Source organism: Arachis hypogaea, chromosome 9, assembly GCF_003086295.3.
Source record: "Arachis hypogaea cultivar Tifrunner chromosome 9, arahy.Tifrunner.gnm2.J5K5, whole genome shotgun sequence".
Lineage (NCBI taxonomy): Eukaryota > Viridiplantae > Streptophyta > Magnoliopsida > Fabales > Fabaceae > Arachis > Arachis hypogaea.
Window position 1 is genome coordinate 95,825,626 of NC_092044.1, and position 5,408 is coordinate 95,831,033.

Genomic DNA, 5,408 nt, shown 5'->3' on the forward strand with positions numbered 1-5,408 from the left:
TAGGCTAATAGCAAACGCAAAACCATAATACCAAAAAAAAAACATGCGCAAAACTTGTGAGTGCTGTCGTCTACCTTGCGGCGGATGAGCGGAATCTCCACTTATCACTGTGACATAAGCACCAAATCTACTACCTGACGTAAGCGGCAATTTTCAATGTGTTTAGACTATTGTTTGCAAAAGAAAACTCGTATAAAATTAATTTTGTAAAATTGATTTTAATTAAAATTGAGTTAGTATTAATTTGGTTTATGTTTGATAATTTTTATTTAAAATAGATTATAATAAATTAAATATTATTTGAATTACATTATTCAAAATCATTTTAAATAATTAGAGAAAAGAACATAAATTTAAATAATTATTTTATGTTATTTTATAATTTTATTTTAAATATTTAAATAAATTTTAATATTCTTTTGTTAGTACTCTCAATATTCTTTAGTACTCTAATAGGATTAATAGAATCATAATACAAAGTAAAAAAAAATATTCTACATAAAAAAAATAACAATAACAATAAAAAAACTCATATAAACAAAAAAAACAGCAATTTTATAAAGAAACAATAATATGCATAATAGAGTATTAGAAAAAATATTATAAAAAAAACAAACATATGAATAATGAAAGACATAATTGGTACATAGAATATAAATTTTAATCCAACGTGAAAAGCTAAACAGAAAGCTAGAGTTTATAGCTTTTGATAAACGTGGGTTGAAGATAGAAATCACTTCTGCCATTGCCAAACACGAAGAAAAAGCATTCAAGAAGCTCAAACACGCTCCTTTCTTCTCCAATTCAAATCCAAACATGTAAACCCCGTTAAAATCGGTAAATAATTAGTCAATAAATCAAATTTTAAATAGAAAAATTAGAAATGAAAAACTAATATCAAAATAGGATAGAGCTCTTTGAAACGAGAATTTTGAAACCAATTTCAAAAAAGTTGGTCCAAAATTGGACTGGACAGGCCAAACCGGTTGAACCGGGCCTAAACCGGACCCTTGGGCCCAACCGGCCCAGCATATAAATGAGCTTGAGCTCATTTTCTTTCTTAGAAACACAACAGAAGCAGCGTACATGCAGGAAGAAGAAGGGATGAACTCCAAAACCTTGGTTGATCTTCAAACAAAGATAACTTTTGATCCGGAGTTTCGATTGACAAACCATTTGCGACTACGCGTTCACCACGACGAGCTCTACGAAACCCATGGAACAATTTGGTAGGTAACTTACTATTTCCTTCTCATCTAGCTTCCCCTAATTTCGAAAATTCATGAACAATTAAGTTAAAAATTGTTCAATTCTTGTGTTCTAGGTTCAAGTTAGCTTTCAGGACTTATGGGTTCACGCTATTGAGCATATGGGTATGGTAAGAATATCCTAACTCTAGTTTAATCTTGTATTTATTATGAAAAAATTGAAATTGGAATATGTACATGTATTGGGTGTAGATTAAGTGGGTATATATGCATTGGAATTTAATTGGAAATATTTAGAGGCTTGTTGGTGATCAAAGCTTAGTTTGTGGCTGTTTTACTTGAGCTTGGAGGGGCTGTAATTTTGTGTTGAGAGGCCGCCTTGGGTGAATTAAGTGATTGGCCAAGGTATGATTTAAGTTTCGCACATTTAATATTTACGGTGTTGTTAAAACATAGGTTAGAAGAATCATAGGATAAGTTGAATTGTTTGTTGTATTTAATGATTAGCCTTGTAATATTGTTGGAATAAATTTGTTGGTGGATATATATTGGAATTATGAGGTGTGGAAGTTATTAATGGTGTGCTCTTATATTTATTTATGATGGATTAGGATTGGTGTTTGTTAATAAGAATGTAGAGTTGTGTTGTGGTAGTATTACATATGTTGTAACTAATTATGTAATTATCGGAATTGAATGAGACCAAGTTTAGGCAAAACTTGGGAATATAAGGAACTAAACTAGAAAATTTGGGACCTTTTTGTTAAATATACAGTTTATGGCAAATTTTTAAAGTTAGGTTGTTAAATCTGTCCAGCAGCAGAAAAGGTCAAACAGGGCAGCAACTTGTTTGTCTTGCTGCGACTTTTACGAGTTGAGTTTTGGAGCAAAACCAATTTTGTTATAAAATTTAATTAACTTTCTTTATTTCTATAAAACTTCAGAATTTTAAGAGTTGAGGATTGGAAGTTGTGAATTTTTGAATATTGGTGGTCAAAGCTGAAAAGAAACAGATTTCAGCAAATTTCACACCAACTTTCAATGCTTGTAACTCTTAGAATTGAATAGAAATTGGGTTGCAACCAAGACACATTTGTTTTTGGATGAGCTAGGAGTTCCCAAACCGAAGTTTAGCTTAATTGGAGTTTTGTAATAAAAGTTATTCAAATTGAAAGGTACTAAGCTTGTTGGTTTCTAAAACAGATTTTGACTCATTTTTACTTAACTTCTAGGTAATGTAACTTCTTCATTAAAAATGGTATTAACTCAGAACCAATTGAGAAAGAAACCTGGATGAGTAAAGTTTAACTACATTAATTTTTAAAGTCATTGGATTTAACTTAGATTTTATATTGAATTTTGAATATCACATGCTGCTGCTATTTTTCTGGTTTTATGTACTGCAGAGCAGTCACGGTTTTTTCTTTATTCCTGAGGCTAGAAAAATCAGAAAATTATGATCTTTGATTTGTTAGAAATCTTGTTTTAAGATGAACGCCTGAACATAAAGTTTGCACAATTCTGAGTTCATTTGTTATATTAAAAATAGAAAAGAAAATAGAGTGTCGAGGATGTCTTAGTGATAGTCATGGGTTCGAGAAGTTAAAGTTTAATATTCATGTGATGTGATTGATTTAATGTTAGAATTGGGTTGATTTTAAGATTATTCGATATTAAAGAGGTTGAGAAGAGTTTGTTAAATGGTTTGGTCGGGACCCGGAAAGGGTAAACGTGATGAATTATAAGAGAATGATGTGAAAGCTAAATGAATACATGTTTTTATGGCTATAAAGAACGAATGTAAGGAAATGATGATGATAAATGATGAGATTTGGGAATGACTGTGTGTGGCCGAAATTGTCGATATGGCAAGTTGAGGACGGAAGTTCCCTCTCTTGTCGTGATGCAGATGTGGGAAAGGTGGAAAGTTACACTCCTTCGAGGTGGAAAGGCATTCTCCTTCATATATCCTCTAGGAGAAGGTGGAAAGGCACACTCCTTCGATGTGGAAAGGCACTCTCCTTCATTTATGATCCTCTTGGAGATGCACAACCTAGAGACCAATGTCTGGGTTAGCTACCAGATGTGTCGGATTCTGGAAAAATAACCGACACGTGAGCTCACGGCCTGTAGGATAGACATTCATCATATTCATATATGTGCTTTGTTTGCTATGCCTTAATTGGGAATGCCTAATTGATATATATCACCTGCTACTTGTATTATCTGTTCATTACTTGTGCTTGAACTTGTTTGATTGTTTGTTCCTATTGCATTATGGGTGATGGAGGGATGGAAGAAATGGAGAAATGGTTTGGTGATAGGTGTGGATTGAAATTGAGTAAGTTATGTGGATTTAGAATACCTAACTCTGTTTATGGTTTTTGTTTAGTAATTAAGTTGGATAATTGAATAATGAAGTTCTAGGATTGCCTATGGAATTCTCAGGACCTTATTTATTATACGCGTGGTACTTTGACAATGCTGAGAACCTCCGGTTCTCATTCCATACTGTGTTGTTATTTTCAGATGCAGGTCGAGAGGCTCCTCGCTAGGCATCTGGATCCTGAAGTGGAGTAGTCCTTGGGTTATTTTGGGTTTTATGATTGTATACCTATATACTTAGCTTGCTCTCCAAGAAACTTGTTTATTATGTTCCTCATAGAGGTTACAGGAGAGTTAGGACTTTATTTCTATATTTTGGATATTTTGGGATACTTGTATATATATGTAAATATTCTCCGGCCAGTCTTGGCTTCCCAGGCTGAGTCAGGAGCTAGTTTCACTGTACCCTTGGCTCTCTTTTCATTCTTGTGCTTATTTATGTCTACAACCTTTAGGTTCCTTAGCACGCAAGCAATTCTGTTTCTTGAGCGTTCCGCTTTTTATTTTGCGATTTTGATTTACCTATTTTTCAAGGCTCCTAGTTAAGTATCTCTTTTCCTATTATATATATATATATATATATATATATATATATATATATATATATATATATATATTTCTATTTTTAGAGGTCGTAATACCTTACTATCTTAGTCTTATGACTTAAGCATAAGATTAAGTATAGTAGGGTGTTACATTATGGTATCAGAGCAGTTCGTTCCTATAGAGCCTGAGGGACGGACTGATTATACTTCTGGGCATACTCGGAGTGTCTATACATGTTGATTAGGATATCTAACTGATATATATGGCATGAATGTTCAGAGCATGCACTTGGAACTTTGAAACACTAGACTTACGATATTGAGACTGATCACCTTGATATCACTTGTTTAGTGTGAACAGGAACCAAATGGCGTCTCGTGGGTGTGGTTGTGGGCGTAATCGAGGTCAAGGACGGAGAGGTAATGAGATAACTATACCGGCGGACAGTTTGACCAACCTTGTGACCGCAATGACGAGCGTTGGTGCTGCCATTAGTGTTGTTGCTGCTGCGACCAGTCGAGCGATGGATAGGACGGGACCACAAGCTAGAATTGGCAATGATGGTGGAAATGAACGTGAAGGAAAGAATAATACCCCAAGTGCAGCAGTACCAGTGGAGATAACGGGTTCTCCAGAGTTAAATAACATAAGTCAAACAACGGGAGAAAGCTCAAGAAGAACTGTGGTAGCAAGGAATAATCGCCGAGAGTATTTTACAAAGAAAAAGGAAAATAAAACAAAGATTACACCTAGGAGCCAAAATTTCAAGAGGGGTCATTCTGTTACTTCACGCTCTCAACGCCGGAACAATGACTGAAGGAACAACAACCGTTCGGATCCGAATTCAGAAGGGCAAACTAGTGCTCAACCGGATGACTTTAGGTGCCCAAGGTGCAAGAAGTACCATCCAAATAGACCATGCAGGGATGGATTAGGCGTATGTTACAAGTGCGGGAGGTCAGGGCATGTATCTCAAAATTATCCATACAAGGAAGGCTGGGATGCAGCCGAACCCGATTCTCAGACCCGAGGTAACCATGAACTAGCAGTTGAATTTCAAACTTCCTTGCATATCATTAATATGTGATATTTATTCGTAATGTATGACCAGCGTTAATAGTCGTAAAATCCAAGTCGGTGATTAGTTGAAGACTATTAATTGTTAAGAGGTAAATGAAGATGAAACCAGATCCCTATACAAGAGAGTTTCTAAGACAATTCTTAAAGGTGTGTCATAACTTCCATTTCAGAGAGAAAGCGAGTTTGCGA

General features: G+C 34.7%; 1 long non-coding RNA gene across 1 annotated transcript; it reads left to right on the top strand.

Moving 5' to 3' along the window:
- The first annotated feature begins 1,062 nt into the window (after positions 1 to 1,062).
- LOC114924500 (uncharacterized) lies at positions 1,063 to 3,998 on the top strand. Its single transcript, XR_003811877.2, has 3 exons — positions 1,063 to 1,229; positions 1,325 to 1,378; positions 3,738 to 3,998. It is a non-coding gene; the product is annotated as an uncharacterized lncRNA (long non-coding RNA).
- Positions 3,999 to 5,408: the final 1,410 nt, after the last annotated feature.